Source organism: Panthera uncia, chromosome A2 (genome assembly GCF_023721935.1).
Source record: "Panthera uncia isolate 11264 chromosome A2, Puncia_PCG_1.0, whole genome shotgun sequence".
NCBI classification, from domain to species: Eukaryota; Metazoa; Chordata; class Mammalia; order Carnivora; family Felidae; genus Panthera; species Panthera uncia.
This window is the reverse complement of record NC_064816.1, coordinates 126,783,386-126,804,602: the sequence shown is the minus strand read 5'-3', so window position 1 is coordinate 126,804,602 and position 21,217 is coordinate 126,783,386.

The following is a 21,217-nucleotide window of genomic DNA, read 5'->3' as shown; positions in this document are numbered from 1 at the left end:
GGTGAGATACTTATGTACTTATTTTCTTAAAGACCCATGTTTAGACAATGTCATAAACTTATCCCACCTGCTCAAAAGAAATTAACTGATGATCACAGATATCTACAAAATATGACAGGGCTTTTATTAGTAACTACCTTCACTGCATTATATATGCAAAGTTTTGGTTCTCTGTCAATGAAGGTATCTTCTCAAATACTTTGTACGGTTTCATAGTTTCTTTTATTCCCACTTTTTGCTCCATATCTTCCCAGCTTTTGTGAGATTGAGGAAATACCCTTACAACAAATACCTCTACAAGTAGAGGTCTACAGCTTTATTTCTCTTAATGAGTAATAAAAACAGACATAGAGAAATGAAGAGCAAGGATGAACCATTGGGTTACATACCAAGGAGAAAAGACCCAGCTGTTAAAAGGACCTATTGATTAAACCATCCACAAATGAAGAGATCAGTGGTCCAGGGTCAATGTTTTGTGTCCCAGACACATTATCATAGGCAGAAATGCTTTCTTCGCTACCAATTTTGCTTTTGTTGATTTTCTCCTCCACTGGAGAAGCTAGAATAGAGGGGCTACTTTAAAGGTTGGTATGGTCAGAGGTGCCTGGGTGGCTCAGTCAGTTAAGCATCTAACTCTTGACTTCAGCTCAGAACATGATCTCACAGTTTGTGGGATTGAGCCCTGCATCCAGTTCCACATTGACAGCATGGAACCTGCTTGGGATTCTCTCCCTCTTTCTTCCCCACTCTCCTCCTCTCTGTCTCTCTCTCTGTCTCTCTCTCTGTGTCTCTGTCTCTCTCTAAAAATAAGTAAACTTAAAAAAAAAGGTTGGTAGGGTCATTAAAGCCATCTACAATAGCCTTAAAAACCTATATGTACATTATCTCTTTTCCTCACAAAGTCTAAGTCAAGCACAGAAACTCTTGAATAAGAAATTTTCAGTAGGATAAGAGATCATAGTACTGCCTACTTCTCTCATTAAACCGATTACAGGAAAAACTGAGCACAGAGGTCTGAAGAGGTAATTGAGACATTTCTCTACAACTGAGATGAAAAATATTCAGTGTGACCTTCAATGCTTTTCTGGAAGACTTCTGAATTCCCTAAATACAAAACATATTACAATATAAATATAATGCACTTGCCCAAAGTTCCCAGAATTATAGGGGTTCAAGTAAAAACTGTAAGATTTCAGGTAGATTTCATTTTCAGTTCACCTAGTCTTCTCTAACTACCATCAAGTCTTGCAACAATAATGTGGATATGTCAAGCCAAAACATTTATTAGACCAAATCACTTAGATATGTATATTTCCCATGTACTCAGTAACAACTGAAGGTGTCGCTGAAGCAGAAAAAAAGATTTAAACATCATTCTAGTTTTGAATCCATTTTGGGGGAGAAAACTGTGATTAGAAGAGAGGAGTAAAAGGAAGCTGGGGGTACCTGGACCTGAAGAAACTGGAGAGAGAAAGGAACTACCAATAAAGGTTCCAGTAAAGGAACAGGATCTTTGGCCACAAGACCCAAAGGGTGAGTGGAAGAAGCTCCGTACTTGGAGATGCTTGAGAGTGAACCACTCTAATTATTGTCTGAAAGCCACTCAGTGTCCAATAGTCCTGGATACTTGTAAGTGCCCCACCGTGAAGGCACAAATGCTTTGTTTTAAGATGGGAGCTTGAAGAGAAAATCTTTCCCCTGTCCAAGGTAGGTAGAAGTTAATACCATTTAAGAAACTTCCTGATGGTAGAAGAAACCATGGACAAATTGCTACATTTTCAAACACATTCAAACATTTTTCATAGTTGAATCTTTATTGTATATATATATTTTGTGTACTTTTTTAAAAAATAAACACCTTTTCTCACTATCAAAATTTCTTCCTATAGCATGCCTAGTGGCCATATAATGTTCTATTCCATCAATTACTAAAAACTATTGCCTTATTTGGCTATTAACGGACATAAAAGCCTGAGATGAACACTTTAAAACATAAATACTGGAAGATTTCTCCAAGGTAGGTTTTGGAAATTTAATTACTGGTGAAAGAGGATGTACAACTTTATACTTGCCAAAGTGTTTTCTAGAAGAGTCTTAAGAAATTCTTCTCCCATCAGGGCCTATGTGAATGACCTTATCCTATCAACATAAGCACTGAATACCAGTTTCTTTTAATATTTTTTATTAAGTCAAAATGGTATTTCTTATAGTTTTAATTTATAATTATTCATGAGATTGAATATTTTTCATACATCCATTATATGTGTGTATATCTTTTCTGACATGTTTCTGCACAAAGAATCTCTTATTGATTTATGTGAGTATATCATATATTAAAGGATAGAAATTCTTTGCCTATTTTTTGTTATAACATTGCCCCATTTATTGTTCAAACTTTAATTTTATGACGGTTTGACATCAAAGAGTCCTTTATCCCTTGACATTTTCTCCTTTTGTTTCTTTCCATTATACTCAGACACCAAGTAAATGCCTAAATAATTATTACCCATACAGAAATCAAATAAATACCTAAATTAAATAACAGGCTTTGCTATTTTTTTCATGCTGTAACTTAATTTACCTGGATTTTTTTATGTATTAAATACTGTTGTATAACAAACCACACCAGGGTAACTCATCTCTGCTCCAAGTAGAACAGCAAGGCAGCTAAGGAGATGCACTACCAGGATCCTGTTTTCAAAGGATTGGCTACCCAGTTGTGGGTTATGCAGTCAGCAGACACCTCCAGCTGTCAGCTCCTTCAGAGTCTACCTCAGGTATAGAAAACTACTTTATGTGAGGTCACATCCTTTCCAGAACAGCTCAACCTGATGACTGAGCAAGGGAAGGACCTGAAGGTCTGGCCATTTTAGCTCTATCATGAACAAATTTGATGGGCAAAACTCACTATAGAGTTTCACATTTCATTGGCAAAGGCTTCATCAGATCTTTGCGGTAGTTTAGATTCTTCCTGTGCCCAAACCCCCCTCTCACACAGATGCTGAACTCTACTAACTACCTGCAACATTAATTCTATTTTGGTGTATGCTTCCAGAGAACCTAACCAGCAGTAGGCAGCTCAACTGAGTGTGGAAGATCCTCTTTTAAGATGGCTCACTCCTGTGGCGGATAAAGTAAAGCGGCTGATAAAAGAGAGCTCAGCTGGACCTGAGGACTGAGAGCTCTAATTTCTCTTAATGTGGTCTCTCCAAGGGCTGTTTGGGCTTCCTATGGCATGGTGGTTTGTTTTTATAAGACACAATATGAAAATGCATATTCTGTTTTTGTAAAGTACAAAGCTGAAGTATTTTTCATCACTGTATCAATTATATTGTCCAAAATCTCTATACATTTTTGGCTGCCCTGTATAAAAGAGAGAATTTCTGCTTTTCAGCTTTAGAATGTATTTGATATGTATATTCCCTACGAATGTATATTCCCTACGAATGATACCCATTTGATGACAAACTGAGCCCTTTGACACAATACTATAAAACTAAAGTAAAACTGTGTTTGTGGCAGTTATCTCCAGTTACATGCATAATTTTTATTTAAATCTTCACCTGTGTTAAACAATAATTTTAATGAGTTAATGGCAGAGAATGAATGTTTATTTCATATTTAATATTAAATATAAAATTTCCAAAATGGGTATATAGGTTTTTGTAATTGTCACAAATCTTTGAAATCCCCGAGCATGTGTAACTGAAATCAAATGAATATTCACCAACACACCTACTACACACAGATTGATAGGATGGGAATACTGCTCTTAACACACTAGAGGTATTACAAGGAAAAGAATGAAGTCCTTCGTCTTCACATGGGAATGTCTCCCCAGTACAGTGACTGTCATATTATTATGATTAAAACATAAAGGATACTTTATCTGCATTGTAACCAATATTATAATTCAGAATTTGAGATCTCAGCTTATGTATGCTGCCATTATTTATGAAGAGTCTTAATGGGCACAATACCTTCAGGAATCTTTCAGGGAAGATTCATGAAATTGAAATATCAATGGAGTTTTACTTCTTTAGCTCATAACATAGTTTTCAAGTTATCTCATATAATTATATCATTTAGCATGAGGTAGACTATAACCATAAATGTTACTCACTACACTCGTTTTTAACATCTCCTGGGGAAAATACTCTGTTTTCAAAAGACACCATGTTGCTAACTAATGGTAGCTTATGTAATTCATTATGACTTTTAGATGTTTTTCGAAAAAACTCGGATCTAGCTCCTCATTATTCATTTTATATTTTATGATGTGGTTTTTGTTCTTTGAGTGTACTAGAATGTCCTTATATTTGTTTCTTGCTCATCAAGGTCTTTTAATTCTGTTCCCAGTCTCCAGGAGGCTGATGCTTCTGCCCACCACCACCCATGCATTCCATCCTACCTTATCATCAAGATGTTCTTTCATGTAAAACTTAATGAAGGTGCTGACTTACATGCAAGTCAGCCTAACAATGTCTTTGAAGTACCTGCTGGGTATACAGCATAGTACTGAAGTTAAAAGAAAATACAAAGGAAACAAAGGATATAGTTCAGCTCTTTAAAAAGACTGTACTTGAGATGAAGAAAATAACAGAAATTGAAGCATATTTTCCCAAGGCAACAACTTCATCCATTATGTCTAAGTGCAGATTCCAAGTGAAAACTGAGTATACATTAAATGCTAAGAAATTAATGGTATCATATGTGAGATCTGTCAGGGGAGGTCAAAATGCATATTACTGATGAGGGTGTTGAAACTAAGACAGGACTAATTCCTTCTTTAAAAGCTACTTATTATGCCCCGTTTCATTTTGACTCTGAACAATAAGTTGCAATCCTTTTTGTCTAAAGCCTACACAACTGTGCATCTATAAAACTGTTCTTCAAGATCCTCATGTGCTATAGAAAACATGCATATATTATATGTATGTATATATAAAACTAAAGTGGATAAGTTAAGAGAAATAAAGAAGTAATTGTGAAAATTTCCATACACTATCCTAATTCACTAGAATAGATTGTATAATATTGATACATTCTATAACAATTAACTGTAATTTTAGGCATTTGGAATGTTAAAAAAACATCTTAACAGTGCTTGTCCTGCTGAGGTTTCTGAGATGCCTCCTCCAGCTCAGAATTTAATGACTGCATCTTCATGTGCCAAATTCTGTTAAAGATTCAATTCCTAACCTAGTAAACTCCCAGACTATACAGTTTGGATTTGGAACTGTTCTCACCTCTAAGACAGAGGCCAACCAGTTCTCACTGGATTATATGTTGTATATCAGTCTGTGAATGAAAGGTTTTGTGCCCAGATAATTCTGGAAATGCTAAGTACAATATTTTTCTCTTAGAGAACTTTAGCATTTAAAGCTCTGACAAGCAACTCAGCTTTTAAAAAAATGTATTTGACTCTGTTTAGCCCAGTATTTTCCAAACGTCTTCAGCCAAAGAACTCCATTTAGTATAATAACTGCTGACATTCTACAGAAACAGAGTTCCAAAGGATATTCATAGGGAAATATTGATCTATCAAACCTCCACTTAATAAACACTTAGTAAGCATTTTCTTCATGAAGTTAGTGTTTTTTTTATCTATGCCATGGAGGCAATTAAGATGAGTTAGGCATCACCTGTGTCTTCAAGAAACTTTCAAAGAGATGGAGGAAACGGAAGATTAAAAGCTAACTGCACTCTCAAGAAGAAAAAGTTCAGGGCCATGGTAGAGGTCCAAAAGAGCAATGCAGTTGGATTCCAAAGAAGGAAGTAAGTCCAATGAGATCAAAGAGAGCTTCAAAGACAATGTGGAATTATGAGGTCGGCCTCATAGGAAGATATTATTTTGCTATGTGGGAAGGTGATCCTACAAGGAGTTGATACCACGGGGAAAAGCCAAGAGGTTTTGGAAGGGTCAAAGAACAGATGCACTGGAATGTGCATAGAAGGGCATGAAATAAAAAGTGAAACTGAATTAAGGTCAGATTGTTTTGGCACCCAATTTTCATATTTAAGGAGCACCTACCATATAACAGTGACTTTTGGGAAAGCAATAGTTGCAATCAAGACTGACCATGTAAGCATAGTAGGTCAATAATTAAATCAAGATTTACAACACATTTTGATAAGATTTTACAACAGGCAAAGACTAAAAATCCTTAAGAGCAGGGAACCTTTGTACCACACACAGTGTCAAGATATGCATCCTAGAAGAATTCATAGTTGAAAAATGGAATGCTGAATTTTATTCTGTCAACCATGGAAAGCCATCTTAAGTTGTTTGTTTTTAAAGGGGGCAATTGGATTAGATCTCTCTTTTCAGAAGAACTCAGGGGCAATGTGAAAGACAGACTGGCAGAACAGACAGGAGGCAAAAGACCCAATTAGGAGTAAGCTATTGCATTACCTAGTAAAGTTTCTAGGCACCGAAGTTAGGGCAGGGTCAACAATTGAGAAGAGGAACAGATACATATAAAAGAAGCTCACCATGTTCTAATGACCAATTAGATGCAGAGTTACAGAAGAAAGGAAAAGAAACATTTTCCAATTTCCTATCTGTGATAATCAATTACAATTAATTTATTATTAGAAATGCATCTGATATATCAGAACAAAATATCAGTAGACATGGAATACAAATGGTCTAAAGATGCATCAATCACTTAATTTCATTCAGAGACACATTTTTTCCCACACACACAGACATATTATTTTGTGTAAACAGTTACTATAACCCAGAAAGCCAGTCTGGTCATGATGAAGCAGAAGAAAACAATATAGTAGTTTCAATGAAATGCCCCAACAAGTTTTATTATCTCTGACCTTTTATTGAAAATCCATGAACCTCACTAGATACCTTTAGCTAAGAATATTTTCCTTTCAAATGCCATCAATTGATCACTGCCCAACAATTCCTAGGTACGTTTAATTTTGTGAGTGTCACAGCTTTGTAGAATATTTTATAATGTTTAATTTTCAGCTTCTCTATCTTCATCCAATTTTTTCTGTTAAATGTATATAAATTTAGATTCTTGTGATCTCTTACATGTAAATCATCTCCTCTTTCTACTCAACTAACCACGAGCATTAACTCATTTAATGAATATTTATTATGATTCACTAGAAATATAAAACCTATTTAACAACTTTATTTTGGAATCAGACTGGTTCAATTCACTTAATCACAATAGTGGTTTTAGGACATCAAGGGTCAGAAATCTGTTAAAATTAGAATTACATGAGTTAATGCTTATAAAGGCACAGCCTCTGACAAATAATAAACAGTCCTTAGGTGTTAGCTATCCCCTATTCAAGACTATACTAAGCAATTAAGCACTGCTTAAACTGTCTGTGTAGGGTAGGGTTTCTTTCAACACTCAAATATCCAGGAAACCAGAGCTGGCATAGCTCATCTGAACAAAGGGGCATTCACAGCAGAGCTTGCCTAAAGCTGGTAGTTGAACTCCATGAACACAACTAAGCAACTTAGAGGGAGAGTGTCAAATGACCCTTTTTACTACCTTACCAAGACAGCAATAGAGACCTGAGGTGATATCTAATCATAAGTCTCTTACTTCATTTAGGACATTAAGAGAGAATTCCCTCTCTTAAAATTTTTAATCATCAAGTAAGCATAATTCCTGAGTAAAGAAGGATTTCTTCTACAAATTTGGCAGGCATTACAGTTTTTCCTGTCTTACTACAGGAAGGGGCACACACAGCTTTGCAATATCTTGCTTATGAATAATGGCCCCACTTCTATTATGACTTATGAGAAGCAAGAATTGCCATATGCCAATGCTGAAGAGCTCCTAGCCCCTTAGATTTTCTGAAAGATTTTCTATCACATTTTACTCCCTTGTGTCTTCCTATCAACTGGATCAAATGAATTCAGTAGTCTCTGAAAAGTCATAATCCTTCATGCAAAGTTAAATAGAAGTAAGGTGTGTGGGCTAGGCACTGTCTTCCTTGACAAGAGCTGGGAAAACAACCCACCCAGTAATCATGAAAAGGCATGAAAACCCAAAATTGTGAACAAGTTTAGATTTTCCTCAGTGGTACAGAAACCATCAATCACACATTTCACATTGGTCAAGAATGTGTACGATACATATGCCTTGTCTGTTTTTAATTTAAGCATCTCTACCTGATCTTTAATTAATTTTTTTGCCTAATGTCAAATAAGATGGAACCATTTTAGTTCAATCAAAATGACCAAGTTCACAAATTAAGGAAGATTCCAACCTATCTCACTGTCTTTCAAGTATGATAATTTCACCGTTCATAAGTTTTGTCCTCCCAAATTTATGTCCCTTTGTGAGAGGGCCTTTAAAAAGTAAACAAAGTTAGGGTCTTGGTGTTCTTGTGTGCTGGAGCCCTTATGAGTTAAGTTTCTTGACTTGTTTAGTCATTCTTGGCGAACTAATTCAGTGATAGAACTCAGTCTTGTTTTCCCCTCTTATAGTTCTAAGAGCATGTTTCAAATTATTTTTATGGTCATGGGTTCCAGTTTATAACTGCTGTCCTTTAAGACAGAATGACTTGTTTGACAGTTTGGCCCAATACAGTCACATGGTTTAATGAAGGTGCCTCACAGGCTGGGAGAAAGAAAGAGAGGGAGAAAGGGGCAGAGGGACTGAAGGAAGGGTGGGAAGTGAGAGATGGACAGGTTCTCACCTTTTTTTAGCAGATTTTCAGGTAAAAATTTTTGTTGGAAAAAAAGATTCTAAGAATGAAACAGTATACAGGCCCATTTATAAGAAGAATATATTTCCTTGGCCCCTTCTAGTTCTAATGCTTGGTTATTCTGTGGTTCTGTGATACTCTCTCTAGTGTATGATTCTCAGTGTAGCATAGGAAAGCACATGTTTCCAAGGTAATCTGTGTATAATTCTGTAGTCTGCTCCTTAATCTGGGTATTTACCAACTGGTCTTTTCAGTTGATGGTTGTGTGTGTGTGTGTGTGTGTTAACATACATAAAATATTCATATATCTATAAATATTAAGTTGTCTTTTTTACCGTGAAAGAAATATGGGTTCCTATCTGACGCCTTCACATCTTAGGGATTTGTCATTGTTCAGTTTCAATAAAGGGTAGCAGGGTAACAGCATCCCTGGAGTGATTTAAAGTGCTTTCTTAAGTAACCCTGGATATAGAGGATCCATATATGCACATCTGAGTGGAACTAAGGTAATCAGAAAGTATTTATCCATTCTTCACTGTTGTAGCTTGTTTGCCCTGAGGTGCAGAGCCATGTTCAGTCTAGTTTAGATGACAGATTTCAGCTCTCCCTGATAAAAATATTAAAGTCTTTTTAAACATTAAAAAATCCTTAATGCGCTGTTATTGGCTCTTTTCCCTTTGTTAAGAAGAAAATATATTCCCTTATTATTTTTCTTTATGGAGTGGCCTACTTACAAGTAGTAAGTTCCCCAGAGCTACAAAAGTTCAATTTGTGGGTGGATGATCAGTTTCAGCAATGTTATAAAAGGAATTCCTGTATTATATAATGAATTTTACTTAATAATTACTAAGATCCCATTTGTTTTATGATTCTATTATCCACCTTTTGTTTCTGGAAGTTCAAAAACTCCCACTTTCTCTCCATAGGTTGCATCTCTTCTCTCACTCAGATATTAAAACTCTGTAATTTTATACTTTATAGTCCTCAGTGAAGACAGAGCCTCACTCCTATTTTAACCACTTTTTTCAACTGTACTTGATTTTTACTGATTCTTTTTTTTAAGTCACCTTCTATACCGTAAGGTATAATATTAGATTTTTTCCAACATCCTTAATACTTTTTTCTTTGTTTTCTTGGATTTTTTTACCCTAATGTAATTCTATATCATGAGAACCACATGATAATGTGGGAAACCCCATGAGATGTGCTGGAAACTCTGCCAAAAAGACTGAAAGGAGTAACTTATTCTGAAAATAACTGACTAGCATAAAGGCCAAGCCCTTGTCCCAGGCATGCAAAAAGTTACTTACACATCCCAACGTATTTCTCACAGCATCTGCAGGATATTATCTGGGTATATGGCTAGAGATACAAAACAATAAACAATGCTCAATATTGGATGAATGTCTTCATCCCAATTGTGAAAAATAAATTATTTCTGAACAAGTCCCCAGCCAACTGCAGAAGTACTAAAAATAGGATTCAATGGCAAACATCAAGAAGTGTGTTGAAACAACAGCTAAAAATGAAGGGCTCTCATCCTAGCTGGAAACCAAGGAAGGTAATCCAATGAAGGCAGAGGCAATACAGGGAAACAGTGTGATCTGTTGGGCACAGGGTACACCAGTGTCACCCCAGGTATCATGAGTATGATCTATCTAATTCCAACCAGGCATCCCATGCTCATCATGCATTCCCTGCCCTGGTAGAACTGACTCTGGGCACTGCTCATGTCTGAGCCTGGAATGAAAAACATCTGTGACTATAACTTTGCAAAATGTTTAAAAAAAAAAAAAAGGATTGAAAGTCTGCCCTATAATTTCACATGTTTGCCAAAATCAGCTTTCTAAACACTCATTTTATTTTTCAGGATTTTTTTAGGCCTTCTCTCAGAATCTCTAATTCTGCCAATTCATGATTGCTTATCTGAAGATTATGTTCCAATTTTAAATCCTTAAGCATTTCCCTGTTTGAGAAAATGAATTTAGGAATGACATCTGGACTAGTTGGCACTTCTATGTGGTCTTTGCTGCACTGCAGGAATTTACTGACAGGATTTGTGACCTGGGGCATCGATTTTTGACAAATGTTCATATGGTAAAAAAAACTCTCATCAGCACCAAGTTCTATGCTGAAGAAGTCTCAACAAGCTTCTCTGAAAAGGCTGGCTCATTTTTTCTCCCTTTATAGTTTTCCAATTAATTATAAACTCCAACTACAAAGTTACCCATTCTCTCCTCTCTTTCCTACCCAGAGTGGAATTCTCTAAAGTTACTTCTCTAGTCTTGATATAAAAAATCATATTAATAAAGGTTTATATTCTTTTTTAACCAGACATTTCAGTAAATCTTCCATTTTTGTACAGGAATGAAACATCAGACTGTACATTCCTTATTAAATTCTTTATGTAAAAATTTATAACTATTTTCCTAAAATTATTGTTAGTATGATGTTTAACCTCTATAAGTCTCAGCTTTATGATCTGTAAAGTCAGAATTTTGTAGTCGTACCTATCTCCAAGAGTTGTTGCGAGCATGAAATGAAATAATGTATGTAAAAAGGCTTAGCTGTCTATAATCTGTAGTATTACCATTACTACTGGTTCGTTTATCTCTAAAGTATGAACTAATTGGTTTCTCCTGCTATTGTCCCTCTTCCCAGATGAAGCATGAGAGTGGGTTACCAAAACAGTGTGATGCAGCTATCCTGCATAAAAAGAAAGTAGCACTTCATGGCTGATGTTGGGAGGCTCACATGCAGGGCCAAAAATCTGAGACTCTTCTTAAAGGGTCATAAACCCAGTCCTAAGTGGCACAAACTGAGAAGAGCAAACAAAAATGAGAAAGCAAGAAGGCCCAGCATCATGATGAGCTGATGGGTTTTGCTAAGCCAAGGAGAAAATAGACAACGTTCTAATAGAGTCTCTGCTCACAAGTGAACATCCATCCTATATCATCCCTAACACTGAAAGATTAGAAAATTCCTAGGACTTCTTTATCATACATAGAACAACAGTAGAAACATGTATAACCTAGAATAGACAAGGCCAACTTTATGTTCTTAGCTAACCTTGACTCTTGGAGACATATACTCTTTTATCTTTAAACTTCTACTTTATTCAAGCAAAACTTGAGTTTTGAAAACTGGAGATTTCAGAAGCACTCAGCAGGCCTGAGGCTTGTTGATAGATTTCAAGATCTTGTTGAGTACTTCAAACTGCAATTAATTATAACTCACTGTTCAGAAATTGTTATAAAACACCATTTTGTAATTGAATTGTATAAACATATATCCAATTTGCATTATGTTTGTTTTTAATGGTCTATAAATACTTAAATTCCATACATTTTCAAAGGTTTTACCTAAAACCTTAGTATCAATTCATCCGTACTAATGTTTATAATCTAAAAGTTGTTGTATATATACCATCTAATGGTATTTGATTGTGGTTATCCCCTACTTACCCATGACCAAACCTTAAACGTTGAAAGGTTACTTTACTAACTGGCCGGAGAGTCAACATTAGAACCAGACAAAAATAGCCAGTCTTTTTCCTGAGTCCCATTTATTTTCTTTTCATGTTCAAATATTACTTATAATATGAAGAAATTTTAGTAATAAATGTAGTCAAGCAACTACCATACCATATTGTAAATGTCTATCTCTTGTCCACTGTCCCACTGCCCTGTGGGATATTTGAAGTTAGAGTTTTACTCCCTGGGCTTAGCATCATACCTGAAACTTAGTCATTATTCAACTAATTAATTAGGAAATTGAAAATACAGTAGGACAAAATTGCTTCTAAACTATTAAACATTTAAAAATTTTGAAATTTAAAACCAATTTATAATATGAACTCTGGAATTGGCATGATATCAAATGATTTATCTTAAATTTGTATTGCTTATGTTATATATACTCATATATGTAAATAGGAAAAAATATTTATTGGAAAATACATTTAAATGGAAAAGAGTTATAAATCTTTTAAACAACTCAAGAAGTTTTCATTTTTCACACCTTTCCTCCCATTTTTTTCCATAAAAAAAAAAATCTCGAACAAGGTTAGACAGAAAGGCACAGATAATCCAAAGATAGCCTCACTATTCTCTGTACAGATAATGATAGCAAGGAAGAGAGAAGAAATAGAATCTCTCTGTTGATATACCAACCCAGTCTCAAGGATTTTTTAAAAAAGATATCACTAGGTAGAGAAATCAGTGCTTTTAAATTCAAAATCTGTTTTACCAGGATTGATTTAGATCAGAACAGAACTTGAAATGCCATAATATAGATTTCTAACACTTAGCACTATCTTGGCATAAAATGTGTCTTTTCACAGAGGAAACAAATAAGGGCCTTTTAAAAATTGTGTAAACAATTGTTAAGAAAACTGTCCCTGTAGGTATCTTCTGTGACTGTAAGCAGGAAAGCTGACTACAGTGTATCCACATGCTCATCAGGGCTGCCTTGATGGGGCTAGACAGAAACTTTTCCCCATGGGAAGCTGAGGAAGGCCTCTTGGGTCACTGCTCCCTGGAAGACTTACTGAGACCTCTATCACAACTACATAACAATCTTGGTCATTCCCTCTGCCCAACCTCCTTCCCTCTGTGACAGGTGCTATTCCCAGGGCCCTTCTCGGTAAACCCACTGTACACGGGTCTCCATCTCAAAGTCTGATGCAGGAATCCACCCTAGGCCACCTGGCAAGCCATGTATTTCCTCCCACCGGTAATATTGTTCACTCAGCACTCTAGAAAGTAACAATTTGCCTTGTATGAGCCTGATAAGGCTCTGAAAAACTTCATTTTCTGGCATTAAAAGGCAGACATGAACAATTACCTAAGCATTTTGGCAAGAATCAACAAAAACATTGCATTAGTATTGACACTGCTGTCAGCATGTCAGGGATTTGCTTTTTAACATTTTGAAATTAAGCAACTTTGGAAAAACTTTTGAGTGTCTTTGAAGGAACTAATAAACACAGGGCAATATCATTCTCAGGAGATCACATGTAAACTTGCTGATAATAGTGTTCATCAAACTTAGGAATTACAGCAAGACAAGTTTAGACATTCTTCCCATGGCATAAATGCTTTTTTATTTTCTGCATGGTTTATAAATGTCCTCCTGCAATGTGGCATACCATCTATAACATTAGGTAAAATGCTACACATTGGAGACTTAGTTCTCATTATGGATGCATTGCATTTACATACAAATGGAAATAATTTGGCTATGTCTTCCAGGTATTGCAGGACCCTATCAGCTCAGCACCAAATGATGATAGCATCACAGCTCTTTATCTAGACAGACTCCACAGGGTAAGATCCTCTGGAAATATTCTGGAAGGCAAAAGAACTAAAGGCTGTTTGTGGTCCCTGTGTCTTTGCCCTATGTCTTTGTTGGTTTAAAATAAACAAAAAAACAAACACTCTGGAATTATCCACTGCCTTGTGAGATGCCCCACTTATGGTTCAGCTTCCCTCTTCCCCAACCACATGACTCTACCACAGACACACTTTTACCTGTATTTATAACTTCTATGTAGCCTGTTCTTCACCCCCCCCCACTTATCTCTTAGCTTTTAATATTATGGGACTTTGCTTTACTTAGTGGTATAATACTCGTAGATTTCATATTAACTGAGGCTTTTTAATATTAAAATATCATCATATATGTAAAGGTTACTCACATTTTATTAAAATATTTTTTAATGTTTATTTATTTTTGAAATAGAGCAAGAACACAAGAGGGGTAGGGGCAGAGAGAGAGTAAGACACAGAATCTGAAGCAGGCTCCAAGCTCTGAGCTGTCAGCACACAGCCTGACACAGGGCTCAAACTTACAAACTGCAATATCATGACCTGAGCCGAAGTCGGACATTTAACTGACTGAGCCACCCAGGCACCCCTTATTAAAATATTTTACAAGTACATTTTCCCAATTTTCTAATTTCATCTTGCAGTTTTCTACTAACTTCAACATTTATGTATCATTTTCAACCTCATTTAGTTTATTACGTTCTTTTCTACTTCTACTGTGTCTTATAATTTTCTTTCCTTTAATTCTCAATTTTCTTCTTAAGTGTTAATTTTTAGTGTAAGGCCATCTTAACCTTTAACCTGGCAAATTTCCATTTGCTTTTCTGATAACCTACAAGGATTCAGACTGCAGGAGCACAAATACTGGAGGACTGGATCAATAAGAGCTGGAAGCCTCTGCTGCAACTATAGTATGACACAGCAGGACCACCCAGGCTGCCTCTGCCCCAGAATCTCTGGTCCCCCTAATCAATGGCCTTCTGAAGTCAAAGGAGGTATTCCCAGAGACTCGTCTCTGCACACTCACATTCCAGGCACCTATTCTGCTACCTTACTGGCTGAAAATGGCTGTAAGAAACAGGAGAAACACCCTATCAAAACATTTTTAAGAAAAAGGAAATAACAACTCTACAGTTCTACTTTCCCTTCATAGTACTTAATTTAATCATAATCATATAGTTATGTGTGCCATTATTTACTTAAAAATTATATCTCTTATGTTTCTCTTCATCACTGCTGAATGCCTAACCCAAGGTTTTACGCAAAGTACAGTATCAAAAAATACTGTTTAATGTGTAAATGAACAAATGAATAAACTAAATGTCAAATATGCTAATTAGGCAGTAAATTAACTGATTATTTTCTTACCTTTGGATTTTTTTTTATTATTGCTGACTTTTACTTGGCACAGGGTCTTAAACCAAAATTTTGAAGTCAGTGACTATTTACATACAGTTGTAGTGCAATGGCTTAAAGAATAAATTTAAAAATAAAAATAAAAAGGAAGAAAGGAAGGAAGGAAGGAAGGAAGGAAGGAAGGAAGGAAGGAAGGAAAAAATAAATAAGGTGAATTTTGTTCTACAACTTTCTTTAAAACAATACTTTGTCCAGAATTGTATGAGCAATAAACTGAGTACCTGTGCCCCCTCAAAATTTCTGTGTTGAAATATAACCTCCAGTGTGATGGTATCAAGAGGTAGGGACTTTTGGAAGTAATTAGGTCATAAGAGTAGAGTCCTCATGAATGGGATTAGTGCTAGTGCCCTTTATAAAGGCAGCTGCAGTGAGCTCTCTAGTCCCTTTGCCACGCGAGGATACGATGAGAAGTTGGTAGTCTACAGCCTAGAAAAGAGCTCTTACCAGAACCCAACCATACTGGCACCCTGGTCTCAGACTTCTGGCCTCCAGAGCTGTGAGAAATAAATCTCCTTTGTTCATAAGCCAGTCAGTCTATGGTATATTTGTTATAACTGTTCAAACTAAGACAGATTGTTCACAATGTTATCTCGGTTTGGTGTTTGCTTCTTAAGCTAAATTTGGAGTCTCTTTTTATTTCTCTTGTTATATTTTTTATCTCTGTGTTTTTATATTAAATGCTTAGACAGATAATCAGACTATTTCATAGTCCAAATGTTGGTTAATATTTTAAAATTGTTCTATTCACTTTCACATTTACCTCCTGCAAACATACTGTTAGATAATTTGAGAATAGTATGTCATTTGTCTTGACATAACTACAGATCAAACTTTTAATTAATGAAAAAACAGAGAGCCTCATAATACAATGTAATTCATTTTAACTCAGAACAAATGTAGGATTTCTGCTTTTAGTACATCTTCAATTTAAACTCCTGAATGTCTCTTTATTAGGAATGAATGCCAACATGCTGTTACACAGTGTTTTTTTTTTTACTTTAAGCCTTTATTATTAGATATAGGAGAATATTTATATTAACTCCATTTGGGGGAAATAGAAATAAAGTGAGCTGCATTTTACCTTCTTGGAATCATGGTTGAATAAGATTGCAATATTTAATGAAAAAAAAGTTTCAAAAGATACTTGCCCCACGAAGAAATGAGTGAAAAAAATTTTTTCATGTTTGTTCATTTTTCACAGAGAGAGAGACAAAGAAAGAACATGAGAGAGGGAGGGGGGAGGGCAGAGAAAGAAGGGGACAGAGGATCCGAAGTGGGCTCTGTGCTGATAGCCCAATGCAGGGCTCAAACTCACGAACCGGAACCGTGAGATCATGACCTGAACTGAAGTCAGACGCTTAACCAACTGAGCCACCCAGGTGCCCCATGAGAGTTTCTTTTTACATGAGGTATTCAAAATAACAACCTATATATGCAAAATCCTAAGAACAGATCATTCTCAATATTTATTTTTTTAAATTGCAACATAATGCCCACAATAACTGACATTTAGTCCCTTGCTTTAGGAAGAAAGAGCTCTTAAATTTAAGATAAGCATATGGTAAAAGAAGCTCTTTATATGTTTGGAAAGCTTTGCCTCTAAAATAAAGGTTTGGGCCTGAGGTCCTACACACATTTCTTTCAATTATATTGATTACATATATTGATTACATAGGTTAGAACTTTGCAATCAAATGTTTTCTGTTTGGAATAGCAACAAAAACTCTGTGTGTGGTCAGTCACAAAATATTAGTAGCCACTATTTTCTTGCATTCTTAGTTTTCAGGGCAGGGCTTGAGGGGGAAGTGAAAAAGAAAGTGGGAGGCTAAAGAACCCAGAGGAAGATGATGGTGACAATTAGCAAGTCAATATCTACCTATATTATCATAGTAGTTATAGCATTATATAAACTACTTCTGGTCCTCATTAATTTAGAATAGGTATCTTAAAACAATTTGTAGCATATATATATATATACATATATATATATATTACATACAATTCCTAAAATATATTTTGATAAGTCAATATCTACATAATTATCAAGTCAATATCTACCCAAATTATCATAGTAGTTATAGCATTACATAACTACTTCTGGTCCTCATTAATTTAGAATAGGTATCTTATAACAAGATATATATATATTATATATATAATGTATATATGTATATATATATTATGTATGCATATTATATATATATTATATATATGTATATTGTGTGTGTGTGTATATATATATATGGGTTTATATATATATAAAATACATAATATTACATACAATTCCTAAAATATATTTTGATAAGTAGGATATACTGTTAAAACATCAATATTTGTGCCAAAGTTAGTATCATCATATTATTATATGAAGGAATTCATACTTCCCCAAACTATCAAGTAACTGAAAAATGCACGCTCTAACCTTATAATCCTATATAGTGTCAAAGAAAAATTGCACTGAGAGGAGTTAAATGGACAAGGAAGACTTTATTCAAGTACACTGCAATAGAGGTCAAAACTATCACAATAGAGGGAGAGATTAAAATCTACTCCTCTAAAACAAAAGTTGGGATGGTTTTTAAGCACTGGGGTGAGCTAGTGAAAAAGTACTGGAGGATGTTGTCAATGTGAGTAGGCCATCTATGTATGCTAATTGACTACAGAAGTTAGGCTCCTATCTTCCCATAGGGGCTCTGTCTTCCTTGATGATTACTTTCAAAGGGAGAGCTCCCTGAGAAAGACATTTCTGAGTTCTAAAACCAGCAAGAGACTGGGAGAAGATTTATATCTCAAAAAACAAAATTTACAATTGTAAGTTTAAAATAAATGTTCTAAGAAAGGGAGGTCAGGAGCTGGTACGAAGAAACCTGGCCAAAGTTTAGTCAACCTGAGGGGAACATTAAAAGAGGCCATGTTGGTCAGTAGATAAAAAGAGGACTGTGGTAAAACAAGCTGCAAGGTGCAATGCCACAGGCAGCAGATGTTGGTGGAAGGCAAGGAAAATCTGTGGATACTTTATATTAAAACGATGGGGTTCCTACTGCAATTCTCTTAGCAACAACTCAGTAATTCTTTATACTGATTTCTAAAAGGTGGTTCTGGTGGAACTATTGAAAGAAAGGCAGGTGAAGGTCAAACTTGACCACTTATAGGTTGTATCTGTCAGGGTTCAAACAGAGAAACAGAAAAAGATATACATTAAGGGATTTATTGCAAGAAATTGGTTTACAGGATGTGAGAGGCTGACTAGGCAACTATGAAATCTACAGAACAGACTGTTAGGGACGGCAGGCCAGAATAAGAATGAACTCAGTCTAAGGCATGAGCAGAATTTCTTCTTTCTCCAGAAAATCTCAGGTCTGTTCATAAGGCCTTTCAATTGATTGAAGCAGACCACCCTGATTATCTAGGATAATCTCCCCTACAATTGATTATGAAAGTTAATCACAGCTACAAAATACCTTCAACAACACCTAAATGACTGAATAATTGGGTACTATAGCCTAGCCAAGTTGATATAATAAACAGATTATAAAGTCATAAGGTTGAATTCAGGCAATATCAGAAAGATGCAACCAAAAAACATCACCAATTAAAACAAAGTGGTTGGTCATAGGGTCCAACTGGGTATATGTACTTAACTTAGAATATTTTAATCAATTAATTTTAGAACATGAGGGCATATATGCCACATGGTTTTCATTGATCCCAGGGCTTTATTCCCTAGGGGGGGAAAAATGTATGTATGTGTGTGTGTGTGTGTGTGTGTATAAAATATTGTATATATGTTAATATTTTCTAAATAACAACTTTTAAAAATGTTTGTGCAAATCTATAGAGTCAAATGTTGAGCATTTTGTTTATTTGTGCAAATCTATAGAGTAAAATGTTCAGCATTTTAGGTTCTAATCTACATCTTAACTACAAAAAACTATAGTGTGATACTTAAATCAAAAGTTTGTTATAAAAATGATGATTAGCTACGAGGGCATCACAGAAGAAATGATACCCAACATTCACTTTACAACAGCAATCAAAATTACTGAACATTTTCTAAGTGAATTAAATATATATTTAAATATTATCTCATAACAATAAATTACTTTAACACCATTTCTTAATCATATTGCAAATTTTTCATGAGTTTGACTAAAATTTTAATGACCATTTTCATGATTCTGTATTTTGTTTTGCATATGATTTCTGCAACCTAATTTTTATGATTTTAAGATGTAAAAATATGATTGAATTGAGATTCTTAGTTTTATGTATTTTTTAATGTAAATAAGACTTCTCTTCTCTCAGTCTCTATTACCTCAGTATAATCCCCAAGACTCATAAACACGTGAGTAGCACCGACACTAGTGACATGCTGTTAACAAGAAAACCACTAAGAGATGTTATTTAATCAAATGCGCTTAGCATATAAGAAGTGTTATCCTAGATCTCCTGGCCTTCACTGCCTGCTATAGCGTTCTTATCTGACACATTCCAAAAATGAATATTTTATTATGATTAGGTTTCAGTGAATACTATTTTCTCCTACTCTTGCCTAGATGTGAAAATTGTCACCTGCCATGAGCTAAGGTTAAAATAGTCACATTTCTGATAAATAGAATTGGCCCTTCTGTTAAGTGTTGCTTTCAGCAAGCTTCTTGGATTTCATGTTTCATTTCTATTTTATATTCTTCAGTCCAGAGCATGGAAAACCTCCTAGATGTGTGTGAGGTATGAGAAGGGTGTATAAAGCAATAACCCCACACACACACACACACAGGCACACACACAGAATCCCACACACACTTAACAGAATAGGTTCCCGTGACTCTGGAGAAGGGTAAGGAAAAGAGTAGGTTCGCTTAAGATAGAAGCAAATAGTCACATGAAGGGGATGACAGCAATAGCTGTGAAGCTGAGGTAGCATTCATTCTGACACTCTAACTCATTGGAAAGTTGCCAGGAAAAACTAGGAATTCCATCTGAATCACTTTAAACCTCTCAGAGGAAATGTGCTATAAAAATTCAAGACAGTGTTGCCATTATTAAAGCTATTATTGCTAACATTTCTCATTATGAATACAAAGTCAGGAAGGGGGAAAAAGGCTGGTAAAGAAATCAGACAGAAAATAGGGAGGAAGGCTGACAATTATTATTCACATAGGTAATGAATTTTGTAACGTCTAACCTATATAGTACAATGGATCTGTTACAATCTTTCCTAGATTGTGAGAAGTAACAATTTTTAATATAAATGTAGGTATTTAAAAGAAATTACTATCTCCAAGGCTTAAATATTAAGCCTAGGTCTCATATATGTGTGCTATACTACTGTATCAATCAGTTTGTGCTGCCATAACAGGCAACCATAGACTATATGGCTAAACAACAGAAATTTATTTCTCACAGTTATGGAGACTGGTAAATCCAAGATCAAGATGCCAGCAGGGCCCATGTAATTCTGAGACATTTCCTCTTGGGTTATGGGTAGCCACCATCTCCTATGTGCTCACATGACCTTTCCTTTGTGAGTATTCAAGGAGAGAAAGAGCAAGCTCTCTAGTGTCTCTTCTTTTTTAGATGTTTACATATTTTTGAGAGAAAGAGAGAGAACGGAGGAGGGGCAAAAAGAGAGGGGGACAAGGGATCCGAAGTGGGATCTGTGCTGACAGCAGAGAGCCACATGCAGGGCTTGAACTCACGAACCATGAGATCATGACCTGGGCCCAAAGTCGGCAGTTAGCCGACTGAGTCACTCAGGCACCCCTAAAAATTAATTTTTT